General features: G+C 37.1%; 1 protein-coding gene across 1 annotated transcript in view; it reads right to left on the reverse strand.

The window, feature by feature from the left end:
* The window catches only part of LOC137756299 (5E5 antigen-like), a 105,316-nt gene that overhangs the window by 73,772 nt on the left and 14,995 nt on the right, over window positions 1-16,549 (reverse strand). The window lies entirely within an intron of this gene.

Below are 16,549 nucleotides of genomic sequence, written 5' to 3' on the forward strand. Positions count from 1 at the left end.
GCTGATACCCTAGGAACATGAGAGAATGAAGGTTATTTCTGATGGTTCTGGGGGAGAAAAAACTTACCAAAAGTAAGTCACTTCATTTTGGAATGAAAAAAATAAACAGAAAGTAATCAGCCCTCATATGGACTTACAGCCAAGCTTCAAATCATGTGGGTGGCTCAGATGACCTAGATTAAGATGATTCCAGAAAGCTAGTACCTTCAGGCAACTGACAAAAGAAAACAAAAACATTCTCTAGAGGCATAGGACTTCTCAGCTTTTCAAACACAATATCCAGACACAATCAAAGATAACCATTTATGCAAGAAGAAAAGAAACCATGAGCAAGAAAAAGCCCAACAGAGCTCAACAAGACACAACAGAAGGGAAAAAAAAACAGAACTCCAAATATTAGAATTGTCAGAATTGGACTGTAAAATAACTATACTTAATATATTCAAGGAGCTAAAAGCCAGACTTATTTATTTCAGTAAGGAACTGGAAACTTTTTTTAATGACATAGATTTGAAATAGAAGAAAATATCAATTCTAGACCTGAAAATACAATTTCTTTTTAAATTAGAAACTCAATGGATGAAGAAAGAATTAGTGAACTGAAAAATAAGTCAGGGGAAAGACAGTGTTCAGAATGAAATACAGAGAGGCATAAGGATGGACAAAAGTACAGGGATAAGCAATATGGTAGCAAGTCTCAAAGATAGGCCACAATGAACCATGCTTCTCAGTACTCATAAACGTGTATAGTCACCTCCCACATTAAATCTGGGTTAGCTCTAACTAAAGTTTTGGTTAACTTTAACAAAAGGAGTAGAGCAAAAGTGATAACTATGTCAGTTCTGGGCTTACGTCTTAAGAGAGCCTGGGAGCTTCCACTTCTCTGGAAGCCCTTTTGGGAGCCCCAAGTCACCATGTAAGAAGCCCAGCTGCCCTCCTGGAGAGACCACATGGAGAGGCCATGATGAGACACCAGTAGAAGACAGAATCCTGAGACTAAGACCTGTCATCCCTGTTGACATCAACTTCCGGCTGTCCCCATCAAGGGCTCCAGACATGTAAGCGAAGGCATCTTCAATGTTTAAGTCCCAGATGTCTTCTGACTGCAGCCTCATGACAGATACTAAGCAAGATAAGCAGAAGAATCATCCAGCTGGCCCTAGTCTACCCACAGAACCATGAGAAATAATGAAATGGTTGCTGCTTTAAGCCACTATTTTGGGGGGGGGGGCGGTTTGTGTGCTGTGATAACTAAAACAGGATATATGAAGAATACACTAAGAACATTTAAGACATTTCACTGGAGACAGAGGAAAGAGAAAATGGACTAGAAACAATATAGAAAGAAAATAGCTGAGAATTTTCCAAAATTCACTAAAGATATCATTCTCAGATTCAAGATATCCTAATAACCCCAAAAAGGATAATGAAATCTATGGTTAAGTACATCATAGTAAAAATACAGAAAACTAAAGAGGCAGATAAAATTTTAAAAGTAGCCAAAGCAAAAAAGGCAAATTACATTCAAAGGAGCAATAATTAGACTAACAGTTGACTCCCTCCCCCACTCCCCATTAAAGTACTAAAATCTGAAGGCGATGGAATATCTACACTTGAAAGTGCTGAAAGAAACAGTATGAATAGAACAGTTCCAACCTAGAATTCTATAACCAGTGAACATATCAAGAATGAAAGTGAGAAAGACACTTTCAGACTAACAAAAACTGAAAAACCATCACTAGCAGAACTTCACTAAATGAAATAGAAATGATGTTTGTCCAGCAGAATTAACACCCCAATGTGTTTAAAAATTAAATAACATATCTAAGTAATCCACGGGTCAAAGAAAAAAAAACAATAAAAATTAGAAAATATTCTAAACTGAATAACAAATTTACTACATATTAAACTTGTGGGATGGAGCCAAAGCTACTTAGAATTAAAAATATATGTTAGAAAATAAGAACAGCTGAAAATTACAAAGTTAAGTGTGTATCACAAGACATTAAAAGCAAAATAAACCCAAAGAAAGCACAAGGAAGGAAATATTAATACGAGTAGACATGAAATAGAAAAAAAAGCATAAAATAATGATGATAAACAAAGGTATAAGTTGGTTGCTTGAGTAGATTAATAAACATGCCTAACCTTTGATGAAGACTGATGAATAAAACAGACAGAAGGACATAACTGCAGATAATAAAGATAATTAAAGAGTGTATTTCAATCAACTTTATTCCAAAAAGTTTAAAATTTTGGACAGGTTGGAAAAATTCTCAAAAAATACAACTTATCTAAACGGTCACAAGAAATATAACACGTGAACAGTGCTTTAAGAAACTGAATCAGTAATTAAAAACCTTCCCACAGTAAAAAACAAACTGTATGCCCGGATGGCTTCACCAGAAAGTTCTACCAAAATTAAGAAACCAATAACACTTAATACAAAGTTTTAAGGATAAATTATACAAATCCTGCCATAGAACAGGAGCAAAGGACATTTTCCGAAGCTTGGAGTTTATATTGAGCCAAATACAGAAACAGAACTAGAACTATACAAGTGAAAACTATAAACCAATCTCATTCATGATCATAGATATAAAAATCTTAAAGAAAATATTAGCACACCAAATCCACATTATTTTAAAAGAATAATATACCCTGATCAAACTGAATTTAAATCTGGAATCCACACTAAGTTTAAAAAAAATTTTTATAAGTCAGTCAAAATAATTGATCACATTATATTAAAGGAGAAAAATCACATTCTCACCTCAATAGATGTAGAAAAACTGACATCTATTGATGATTTTTAAAAGAACTTAAACAACAGAAGGAAAATTCCTATTCTAAAAAAAGATACATAACAAAAGCCTATAATAAACATAATAGGATGGTAAAACATCAAAAGCACTCCCTTTTAGAAAACGGAATGAGACAGGATGTCCACCGTCATCTCTTCTACTCAACATTGCACTAGAAGTCTTGGCCATGGCAATAAGGTAAGAAAAATATTGAAAGATTGAAAAGAAAGAAAAAATGGTATTACAGATGGGATTGTATTCATAGAAAAGGAATCACTATTATTACAATTTTGAAGGGTTTTTGCAAGATTGGTGAAGATAACATTAAAGCTCAAAAATAAAATTTACTTTTATATATCAGCAATTGTTAGAAATAAAATTTCGAAAAATATGCCATTTTGATAACACCAAAATATAGCAAGTACGTGGGAATTATATGTGTAAGATCACTATGCACAAAATGACATTACTGAATATGTTGAACAAATAAAGCCAGGCACAAGAGTATATACTATATTAATCCATTTACATAAAGCTCAAAAATCAGCAAAACTACATAATTTAGGGATAAATACTTAGGTAGGAAAATTAAAAAGCAAAATAAGAAAGTGGTTTGCATCAAGTCAGGATACTTCTAGGAGAAAAGGAAGGGGAAAGAGAGGGTTTCTGAGGTCCTGGAACCATTCCATTTCTTGGCATTGGCAGTGGTTAAATAGGTGCTTGTTTACAATATCCTTCAGCTGCACACTGTTAAAACCACATTTCTGTATGTGTATTTTATTTCATATGTGTACATACATGAATAAAGTTTTTTAAAAATCCTCAAAGCAGCAGCTACAAGACAGGGGTGGGAGGGTGGAAGTGGAATCCATATGGTAAACGGATCTTTAAGACATAAGGATAACCAATTTGGAACAATCACTGAAGAAGTTTAGTGAAACACCATTTTATATATATATATATATTTTAAACAGAGTACTAACAGAAAAATAGTCTCCCTAGCAAGATAGCTAAAAGCATGGGTTTTACAGTCAGAATACTTGGGTTTCGATCTTAGCTCCACCACTTACTAGCACTGCAGTTTGGGGCAAGTTTTTTAGCTAAGTCTAGTATTCCCTGCTGCAAAATGAGAATTCCATTGAACTCATGAAGATTAGAGAGAATATATTTCCAGTGTCTTGTCACATAATAGTAGGTCACTAAATGGAAATTGCTTTTGTAATTATCGTTGCTATAACTAGAAGGTGGGTAGTTTGCTATTTTTATTAATAAGTTTACATTCTTAAACTGCCATGTAAAGTTCTGAGCAAAGGCATTACCAGTGATTCAGTTAATAAAAACTGACGACCAGGAACTACCTCCCCTGGAATCATTAGTAGATGACAAGTTTAACAGAACCCTCACACAATCAATAAATAAGACTTTAGTAGGCTACTCCAATAGTTCTTTTTCTGAAAAGAATTATAAGAACCCCTTTTCCATGTACATGTTAGATGACCACACTATAACTTGTACATAAAAATAATAAAGAGCCTTCACAGGCTGAAAATATTAAGGATATGTATGTCACCCATCAATGATGATCATTCATTCACATTAGTCTAAATGTGTTCAAACACATAGGTATTCACTGTGGCAGCATGAGCTGCTCATGAGCTCTTTTGTCCTCTCAGGCCACCTTATTCCTACACACTCATAGCACAAGCAACTAAGGCCATGGAAGATCCACTCAACGTGTGAGAAACAGTGTGAGAAGATGAAAAAAGAATGTAGCTAAGAGACAAATAGACCTGCTTGCAAATCCTGGCCCTGCCACCTCCTAATTAGGTATCCTCTCTTTAAGCCTCAGTGTCCCGAGTTGTCGCAACAGAATAAAACCAATCACATGGGATTGTTTTATGGAAACTCTTTACTGCAAAAGGGTGGGACCATCATTCTGCTGAGTGAAGCTACCTCTAACTCAGATATCCCACCCCACCAGATCAGGCCTACTTCCTCACAAAGGTTATTTCCTTGCTAAGTGTCTCGAACAACTTGGCCAATACAGCCATTAATCAGACATCTACTGTGGTACATGGATTAGAATCCCAGAAACTCAGAGCTGCAGGGAGCTCTGACACCACCATAACGGGCTGCATCTACTTAAACTTACATTTTTTACATCACTTTACAGATCATCAGCATGATGTGGTTAACTGTTGTAGAACAGTAATTCTCAAGCCTGGCTGCATATTACAATCTCGCGGGTAGTTTAACACACACACACACACACACACACACACACACACACACACACACACACACACACATGGCTTATCTCAAATCAACTGAATCAGAAATTTGAGGTGAAGCACAGGCATCTATATTTTGTAAAATCTTCTCCAAATAAGTCTAATGTGAAGCTAGGGATGAGACCACAACAGTAGAAGAAAAGATGGCAAAGAAGCTAACTGTCAGTACTTCGTTATGAAAAAATGGCTTTAAAAATTATGTGGGCATTCTTCTATCCTACTAAAAATTAAAAGTCAAGTCAAGCAAAAGGCAACTCAAGAGATCCAGGCTGTATTTAAAGAATTTCATGGTCAAGAGAGTTATTTGATATAATAGCATTTTAAAAGATATAAAATTACCTTTTCTAGAACAATGTATTTCATATGAAGAGCATATTTTGGTATTGCCATGCTAAGAAAAACAAATGAAAAATGGAATGACATTTCTCTCAGGGTTTTGTACCTTCTCTTGATTTTATCCAAACCAAACAGAGCATTAGAAAGTCACTCACAATGTAACATTTTAAATTATTCCATATCATAAAGAAAAGTATTCTTAATAAAAAGTGAAATCAAAAGCATGACTTTTCTTATGTATTCTCCATTTTGTGCAAAATATATTTCTACCCAAGTTCCAGGCATTCTTGCTTTATTTTCCAAATTTCGCCTGTAGAAAATAAGTCGTTACTATAGTAATATTTGCCCACCCTGATATTATTTCCCAGTTGCTTATTCTAGGGCTTTTGCACATAGCAACCACACAAATCTCTGTTGCAAGCTGCTCGTAGCACTCGGATCCTTGGCAACATTCAGGAATGAATATTATCTTTAAACTATGGGGACGTTTAGCTGAATACCATAGTTTCAAACGTCTCTAAAGTGCTATGTATGCTGAATCTATCCCAGATCTGTCCGTTCTTATGAGTACCACTTCTCTCTTTATCTTCATCCAGGTGCACTAGTGAAAGCTACAGCAGAATAATCTGGTTCATAATTTTGCTCATTATTACTGTATTTTAGAGCTAATGACATTAATTCCCAGCATGTACAGCCAAATGATTATTTAGTACATATGCATTTTCTCTTCTGACAATAGTTGTAAATAAATGGTATAATCTTTATCCGGATTTTGAGAATATTCTAGTCTTTAGGTAAGAATTTAGCAGTTACTATGGTAGCTATTTGAATCAAGGGAATATTGGTGGACTGCTGTGCTTAGTCAACATATTTCATCTAGAAACAAGTGGAAAGTAAGACAATGGATATGATTCTTTGCATAAATTTTCTCCTGTTTGTTGATTAATGAATAAGTGATGAATCAACACCTACCTGAGGACAATTCATCACAGATAGGCAGGGGTCCAGATACAGAAAGAGCTTGTAAAGTGTCTAATCGCAGCCTCTTCTCTTAAAACTCTTTCAGTAACAAGGCTTACTAGAAATGAGAATTAGTTATGTACATGCATGCACACACAAATATGTGGATATATACATAAATGTATATACGTACATTATTTTTAAAATATATCTACATATACAACTATATAGGACAAAGTGTGAAGAATTAACTAAAATGTAAATTAAGATTAAATCCTTAAAAAAGCCCTCATGACTAATTTCTGTATTCCTTTTTTTTTTTTTTAATGTTTATTCTAAAGCCCATTTACAGTGGGAGGAAAAGGGTTTAGGATCAGAATAGGGGATTTTTTTCCAAATTGTAGCCACCAGCAGGTTGTCCCACTCTAATTATTCATAATCTCTTAGGTACATGATGGGGCTTCTGACTCTGAGCGGGGTTTGCAATGAGTCACCCCATGGCTGATTCAATGTTCCTCAATGACTAAGCCAGGCAGGAGTTCGTCAGTGAAAGGCCGACAGCCCACCACGAGGCGGCACCCCAGGGAAGGAAGAGCCTAAGATCAGCAGGTTTGGAGGGAAAACAGTCACTGGGCTGCAGGAGGGAAGTAGCAAACATCCACGAAACATATAAAAATACACAGTTCATTGATGAACTACTGCATTTGTGTAGTACAGTCAGTATCCGATCAGAGCATCATCTTCAGTACTTTGAAAAGGATCGGTTGAGAGACTTAAAATAGGTCCAAAAAGTGGCAGAGTTCATTTAACCTGTAGTCAGGGCCCTAACACAAACATGTAATTTGGAAGAAGAAAAATGAAAACTTATTAAATGTTAGATTTTTTTTTTTTTAATCAAGACTCTTCAGACACTTTTCTCAAGAACTTCACACACATGCAAAAAGCTATCTTTCACTATTGATACCAGGGGTTGACAAATTTCTTCCATTAAATGGCCAGATAGTAAATAGTTGAAGCTTGCAGGCCATACAGTGGTCTCTGTCACTCTGCTACCATGGTATTGATTGTACAATCAGCCATAGACAATTAAGTTAATGAATGGGGTGAGTTCCAATAAAACTTTATTGACAAACACTGGTGCAGATTTGCCCTAAAACCAGGCAAACACCTTACATTGGTTGGGCATCTGAGTTTATAAAGGATTTTTAAATACCACTTCATTCAGTGTCCACACCTTCTCTCCAGTGAGTTAGGTCCTCAGACACGGAATCTACACATAATGAATCTCAAGAACAAGAGAACTATCAAAGAACAGGGACAAGTAGCACCAACGAGTCTTTAGTTCAAGAATTATCATTTTGCTCCAAAGACTCAAACAAACTGTTACATTTTAGATTATTTGTAATACTGTTTGAGTTTGATCTCCTAAAATCAAGACTTCTGAAATTCAAATCAGCCGAACAAAATGTCCTGGACCTACAGCTTGTAATCAAGATTAAACATTTAGACAAAATAATGGTTTTTTTTCTTAGAAGTTGAAAAAGAAAAAATAATTCTAAATAATTACTGTTCTAACTATGCCTATTTTAAATACTGTATACACCAATTTTTTTAACCTAATTGTACTGATTTATTCTTTAGGGTCAAATTGAAAGGCAAAGAACAATTCAAAAAGAAAACGTTTCTTTTAAAACAGCATTTCTAAGGACCAGCTGTATCAGTGCTATTCAGATTTTAATGTACATATGAATCCCCTGGCGATGTTACTGAAATGCAGAATCTGATTCAATAGGTCTGAGGGGGGAACCCAGGATGCTGCATTTCGAACAAACCCCCAGGTGATGGGGATGCTGAGAGCCCATGGACCACCTTTTAAGCAACAAAGAATACATAATCACCTGGGAAATGGTGATTGGCGCCCCACGGAAATTCCTAGGGGCCAGGAATTTTAAATTAGCTCCCCAGTGATTATGAACTTTTTTAGGGATTTAAGGAGAATAATCCACAAATTAGGCCTATCTTTTCTCTAATGACTAGAAAATCCACAACATTGTATATATTTTGAGTTAAACCCCAAAAAACTCGAGTTTCATCCAAACAGGGGCTCTAAAATAGCACATTCAGTACCTTGGCAAAATTACATCTTTAAAGGAAACTAACACTGGCTGGCAGCCTACTACATGTCAGGCAAAGTGCAGCGTACTTTCAATACATCATTTTTTTTCATCCTTCCATTTCACAGAGGAGGCACCTGAAGACAGAGCCTCTCCTCAAGATCAGGATCTGGATTCGAAACCGACCAGCCTGTCTGTCTCTCCTACTTTTATTTACTTCTATTTTTATGTTCTACTTCTAATCATCTCATTCCCTTCCAGGTGGAAGATAGGACCACTATTCCCTATGACTTCTCCCTCTCTGTGATAGGATTGCTCATCCTGTGGATCGTCATGGGGAGAAGTATATGTGCCCACTTCATTGACTTTGGGTTTGGCTCCGTGACACACTTTGCCGAATGGAAATGTGAGCAGATATGACACCAACCACCTCCAAGCAGAGGTTTTAACTGTGTTGCATGATTTGGATCGTGTTCCTGCTCTCTGCCAAAAGAACAGCATGTCCCAGGTGGTAACTGTTCTTTCAGCATTACTTTTAATCAAAATTGGCAACAACCTATTGTCCATTAAAGATAATAAAGACACATGATACGAAAAATACATGATATAAAATGAAAATAGGTATAATATGACCAAGATGACAGCTGTGGGAAACTGCAACATGCATATGCACAGGAATGAAAGGACTGAAAGGAAATATACCAAAATACAATCAAGATTTCGTTTGGGAAAAGAATTTGAAAAAGAATAGATACATGTGTATGTATAACTGAATTGCTTTGCTGTGCACCTGAAACTAACACAACATTGTTAATCAACTATGCTCCAATATAAAATAAAAATTTAAAAAATAAAGATTTTGTTGGACTTCGGGTTAATTTTTGCCCTCTATTTTCTACGTCTGTTACAGTGTCCTATTGCTTCGACAAAATCCAAATTAATCTTCAACTTTCAAATTTAAAGGTAAGACTTTTTAAAAATATAGCATTAGTATAAACCATGAGCATGCCTTGCAAAAGGTAAAATGTCACACCTAAGAATTTTTCTCTTTAGGTGCAATTAAATCTCAGGGTCACCAGTTACTAGCAGTGTGACCTTGTGTAAGTTAACCACTCTGTTTCCTCATCCATAAAATGACTTAATAATATCTACTTCTTGGGTTATTTAGCACATTCAATATGGTAATAGATATAAAGCACCTGACTCATAAAAGCATTCGATAAAAGTACATCTTTCACTACATCTAATATCACAGAAAACTGATAGAATTATATCTGTTATAGAAAGGAATTTATCAGTGAAGCATTAACCAAAGATAATATTCAAGACAATTTGAGACCCTCAGCAGTCCATGAACTTAGCTATAAGGACATCCTACAGTACATACCACTTTTAAGGACGCTTGTGATTACACCGGGTCCACCCATATAATCCAGGACAATCTCTCTATTTTCAGGTCAGCTGAGCAACCTTAAATTCCATCTGCAACCTTAATCTCCTTTGCCATTTAACATGTTCACAGGTTCCAGGGTTTAGGGTACAGACATCTTTGGAGGGCCTTTATTCTACCCAGCACACTGTGGTACTTCATGTAAAATAACTCAATATTCAATAAATTAGCTGATAACATAGATGCCCACAAGAAACAATGTGAACCTCTCTTTTCTGATTTCATACCTTGATGTTCCCCATGGTTGATCAATATTCAGCCTCTTAAATCAGAAAAGCACTTCTCTGTAGGAAGTGTACTTGAATGAATGAATGCTCTCCTTCACTGATTCAGCACTGAGGGCCAAGGCTGATAGAGAAGAATCCCCCACAGCCCCTGCCCAGGAAGCACTCACTGACTCGGAGGGGGATGAAATGGAATCCACTGACATTGAAATCAGGGCTGCTAGAAGGACTTCCAAAGTTCTGTGGAGCTGCAGCTGAGGTTGCTGGTGAAGACTTCACTGAGGGAGGCATTTGGGCTAAATGTTTATGGAAGAAAAGAGAAGCAAGGGGCTGAAGGCATGAAGGCTCAGTGTGGTGTGGGTCAAGGGTGTGAGGAAACAGCCCCTGTTGGCTGGTGAGCATAGATGGAGGAAGAGTGGGTAGGGAACTACGCGTTGCTGCTGAATTCCACTGCAGAAGAACGTCAGAGATTATCATACTAAGTCAGACAGAGAAAGACAAATATCATATGATATCACTTATATGTGGTATCTAAAAAAATGACACAAATGAACTTATTTACAAAACAGAAATAGACTCACAGACATAGAAAACAAATTTATGGTTACCAAAGGTGAAAGGGAGGTGGGGGGGGGGGGATAAATCAGGAGGTTAGGATTAACATACACACACTACTATAATATAAAATTGGTAATCAACAAGGATCTACTGTATAACACAGGGAACTCTACTCAATACTCTGTAATAACCTACATGGGAAAAGAATCTGAAAAAGAATAGATATATGTATATGTATAACTGAATCGCTTTGCTGTACACCTGAAACTAACACAACATTGTAAATCAACTATACTCCAATTAAAAAATTAAAAAAATTAAATTTAAAAAAATTTTTTTAAATAAAAAATTAGAAGCAGGGAAGGAAGCCAGCCTAGATTCTAAGAAGGGATGGAAGAGGCCAAAGAAGGAAGAAAAAGTGCCCAGAAGCTGGTTGGCAAGTTGTCCCCAAGACACAGAAAACAAACTGCATCAAATGGGTGGTAGGCAGAGCAGGGGGGCAAGAGAGAGGCAGAGAGTGAGAAAAAGGAAATAAAAAGAAGGACACCAGGGACGCAAAGGAAGTAGAGAGGCAGAAAGGTAGCTTTCAGGGCTACCACTAAGCACCAGTCACCGTGCTTGTACATTACTGCATAAGGAATACATGTAAAAATCATATAGACAGAAAGTAACAGGGTGGTTGCCAGGGGTTTGGGGGCCATGGGGAGTTATTGTTCAGTGGGGATAGCGTTCCAGTTTTGAAAATGAAAAGGGTTCTGGAGATGGATGGTGGTGATGGTTGTACAACATTATGAATGTATTTAATACCACTGAGCTGTATGTGTAAAAATGGTTAAGATGGCAAGTTTTATGTTCTGTGTGTTTTACCACAATAAAGAAAATGAAGAAAAAGAAAAGGAATATAGGATAACTGCCAGAGAAATCCGGGAGGAGGCAAACGGGGCCAGAATCAAAATCACTTGGGGGGCAGCTTTGGGTGAGAGGTGAAGGACCTTCTTCTCCGAAGTGGGGAGAGGTACCACCACCAGAATGGGAGTGGGGGCTGTGAAGTAGGAAAGAAGTAAGATGTCAGAAGGTGAAGGAGAAGGGAAATGGAAAATCCCAAGGTTTGAAAACAAAAGCAATCTCTTTATTTCAGTCCTTGACCAAAACTGTAGAAGTAATTGCACAAATCAGGGTTTAAACAGAGAACACTTACTGGTGTTAGTTGCGGTTTTACCTTGAAGCAGCTCTGTTACCTTAAGCAAGTCAGGTGAACTTCCTAAACTGAATCTTTAAAAGAGGGGGATTTGCTAAAATAATCCCACCACCCCATCCGGCTCTACATTTCAATGGCTTCAAAGAAAGAGCTTATACCTTGAACACAGTGTCAGCTTACCTAGCCCCCCTTCTCCCCCAAAGTGAAATGGGAACCAAAGTCAAGGTGTATATAATTTAAATACCCTTGGGCTGTTTTCACATCTCACTTTTGATAGTGACAGCCACAACAAACAGATGGTTACTGCTGACAAGGGCCGTGTCATTATAGTCCTAATGATAATTGATGTTTTTACAGCTCTTTACTGTTTATAAAGAGCCTTCACACATGAAACGTTTTAGTTCAGCCTCACAACAGTCCAGTGAAACAGGTAAGGCTGCTGTATTATATCCATTTCCCAGTTGAGAAAACGGATGCTTATAGACGTTGATGATGTGCCCGAGGCCCCAGAGCAGACGAATGACAAACCTGGGACTTGAATCCTGGTACTCAGGACTCAAAGATACTATTTTTTCATTGTTTCTTAGAGAGTGACATACCGCATTTGGCGTCACAAACACAGAAAATTCATGAGCCAAAAGACATTTGCATAGTTTGATTCTTTTAATTGATCCCGGCAGTATAGTTTATTGAAATGCAAGTACAATCTTAATTTCCAAGTGATGAATGATTTGAATCCAAAGGGCAGAGAAGGAGAGAACTAGGGTTCAACTATTTCAATGTCTTCATTCTCGGGATGAGAAAACAGGACTCCCCTGGGACAAATGACTTGTGGGAGGCAGAGCCGATACTAGAACTCAGGGCTCCCACCAGCCCTGGGGCTCTCAGCACTGGCCAGGTCTACCCGGCTTCTGAGAAAAGTTAACAACAGAATTGCTCCTTAACGATGAAATGGTTCCAATTTAAATAATCTGAGGGGCTCCTTCTCTCCTTTTTCCATGTGCAAACCATATGGATGCTGCCTATTAATGGTACTAGAATTCTTTGGAGCAAATTCTTCTCACGAATGGGAGGGGTGGTAATGACAGTCATGCCTCGTTTTAGTACAAAGCAGAAGTAAAATGGATCCAGTAAGGAATCCATCCGAGAGAGTTTTAAACCAACTGAAACTGCCTCCATTTCCATCTTCTACCTACAAAATGTTTTCTAGACAAATTAAAGTGGAAAAAACTAAAAAAAAAAAAACACAATGAAAATATTTTGAAGAGGACCATACTGTAGAAGTATTCCCATTCTCCTCCTTGGGAAATATTGTAATGAGTCAGCAGGTGCTTACAACCAAAAATTACTTTTATCACGAAGCTGAAAAATGTTTACTGTTTAAACAGAAGACTCCACACGGAGAATAGATGAGGATGTGAAAATGATGTATTATGAAATTGCAGATCCCATTTTATATGTTTTATGCAGGAAAAAAAAAAGTATGAGTCTTCCATTAGGCTCTAAAGGACTCAAGAACAAGAATATCAAAGGAAGGGAGCCCTTCTGAGGTGAGCAGATAATTGCTGATCTTCTTCCCTCAGGGCACTTGGGAACTTTGGGTTCATATGATGAGACCAAGAGAAAGGATTTCTACTGAGGAAAAGAAACCAGCAAAGCTTTTTGATGAACATGCAAAGGCTAATGTGACAGATGGAAAATACACCCATGTGTTCAGTTCTGGAGCTGTGAGAAGGAGGCTGAGATATTAGGCTCAAGGTTTCTTTTTAGAGTGAACTCTCCAGTTTCATGGTGTTTCGGAGGTGAAGTTTTTACTAAAATAGGTATGCAGCCTCAAATACTTAACCAAGTTTCTCCTCAAGACAGTTGCAAGAGTTTGAAACTAAGGGGATAGGAGATTAATAAGCCCAAGACCGCCAAAGGGGAAAATTTAATCTCCCACTAAGTTTTCAATCAAAAGCCCAGGAGAGCCAGGCCTGAGGAGCACAAACAACCATAATTGGATTGAGTCTTCCTAAAACTGCAACCTGGCCTTAGCTTAGCTCTATTCCTGATGGAGTGAAGGTGATCAGCTCCTCACTGTATTTACCAAACAGAGGAAAAGAAGGAAATCCTCTCCAGAGGAAGATGTAATCCAGAACTAGTAAGATTCTTTCACACACTGTGTCTGGCACAAAATAAAAAATTATTAGACATGAGAAAAGCTGCAATATTTTATATAATATATATTTTATATTATATTATATTTTCTGCAAGACATGAAGAAAAGCTGTAACCAATATTCAAGAGAAGAAAAACAATAGATGCAGGCTCACAGATGATTCAGACTATTGGATTCAGTAGACAAGACCTTTAAACTAACTGATTAATTGGTTAAAAAAAAGAGAGAGAGAAAAAAGAGAAGGAAATGGATGAAAAGATGGAGGATTTCAAAAGAGAACTAGAATCTATATAAAAAAATCACATGGACATCCTAGAAAAATTAAGTATCTGAAATTAAGAAAAATACAAGGCCTGATACTAACTCACTGGATGGGTTCAATACCAGACAGAGCAAAAGACAGGATTAGTAAACTTAAAGATAAAGGTCAATGGAAAACATTCACGTTAAAACTCAAATAGAAAAGGGGAAAGAAAGAAAAATAGATTGTAAGAAACATGAAGAATCTCCTGACCATTTAATTGGAGAGCCAGAGGGAAGGAAGTGAGGACAGAAGGACAGAAACAATATCTGAAGAGACAATGGCTGAGAATTTTCCAATACTGATGAAAGACATCAACCCTCAAATTCAAGAAAGTCAGCAAACCAAAGCAGGATGATATAAGGAAAACCACACCTGGATTTGTGAATGTCAAATGCTTAGTACAAAAAGCTGGCAAGCACTGAGGAAGTCATGTAGCCACCCCCAAACTTAGTCTAATACAACTTAGCCCTCCCTATTCTTGAAGAGGTTATGATAAAGAGGACAGTGTGGGGGTGGACACCCTACTCAACAATAGTGTACATTCTTTAGTGGGATTGTAGTCACCCTGCTCTTGACCAAGCACAGGAAAATTCCACAATAACATAAATTTGAATATACTATGATAGATCCTTGACTCCTGGTTTCCACCTAGCCACTGATCTCATTTCATTAACCTTGTAATGTGATTCTACATTTTATGCGATCAAAAAATTTTAATCCCAGTAAGAGTTTTATGATAGTTTACTGAAGTCAGGGGGAAAAAACACAACCATAGTATTAAGACTGATGGAGTGTCAGAATAAAATGGGACTTCAAAAATAAACAGTCCAGGGCTTCCCTGGTGGCACAGTGGTTGAGAATCTGCCTGCCAATGCAGGGGACACAGGTTCGGGCCCTGGTCTGGGAAGATCCCACATGCCGCGGAGCAGCTGAGCCCGTGAGCCACAATTGCTGAGCCTGCGCGTCTGGAGCCTGTGCTCCGCAACGGGAGAGGCCGTGATGGTGAGAGGCCCGCGCACTGCGATGAAGAGTGGCCCCCACTTGCCGCAACTGGAGAAAGCCCTTGCACAGAAACGAAGACCCAACACAGCCATAAATAAATAAATAAATAAAATTTAAAAAAATAATAAAAAAAATAAAAATAAAAATAAAAAATAAACAGTCCAACCCTTATGTTAGAGATGACAAAACAAGCCCAGAGCATTAGAATGATGTGCCCGGCCCCACAGCTATTTAGAAGCCTACTGGGAACCAGAACAGCAGTGTTTCTCTCTCCACATAGTATAGTACATATAGACTCTGTATTTATACATCAGTAAGTATATGTTAGGAAGGAAAACACACATTATGCAACATATTGGGAATATAATATATAAAATATTTTAGACTATTGTCTGTGATATTAAACTAGCTCTTTTAGAAAAACAAAGCATGAGTAACCTGTAAATGCTATCTCAATTAGTACCCTATTGCAAGTTGTTATAATTCCTTGATTTGATAAATTATTAACAGATAAAAATATTGATTATTCTAACTCAAAATTGTCATGGTCTTCTAAAAAAACTGTGGCCACTTGAATTGATGTTGTCATTTTAAGTAAGTAGCAAATGCAATACAGAGATTCAATAAGAAACTGATCTATAAATAAGTGAGATGTGAACTAAATCTTCTGTTCTCTGAAAAATAAAAGGCAAAGCATGCCATAAGAGAAAAACTTCTAGAAGATATTTTTTAACATAAGTGAAAGTCCTATTTTCATAAATAGTAGCACACCTGTTATTTTGACAGAGGATTACTAGAGCTGTGGATTTTTCATGCCTCTGTGTCAATGGCCAATCCAGAAGTGGCACAAGGCAGGAGGAAAACACATGAGAGTTCACAAAGAGGCCAGAGGGGGTCTTAAGGCCCTTGAAGTGCTTCCTATTCCTTTAGGCTTTTTGGTCACTTAATAGTTCATTTGTATCTCTAGGATTAGTAGAAATAAGCTTGAATGAGGTAAAATGTTTATGTTTTCTTTAAATACTCCAAACAGCTCTCTTAAAACACACAGATGTGTGCTAAAATAAAGTTCTGGAAAAACTCAAATCTATCCATGGTTACTATATTATCTCTGGAAAATTGGGGTCACTTCACGTATGTTTCAACTAAT

This window comes from Eschrichtius robustus, chromosome X (assembly GCF_028021215.1).
Source record: "Eschrichtius robustus isolate mEscRob2 chromosome X, mEscRob2.pri, whole genome shotgun sequence".
Classification (NCBI taxonomy): Eukaryota; Metazoa; Chordata; class Mammalia; order Artiodactyla; family Eschrichtiidae; genus Eschrichtius; species Eschrichtius robustus.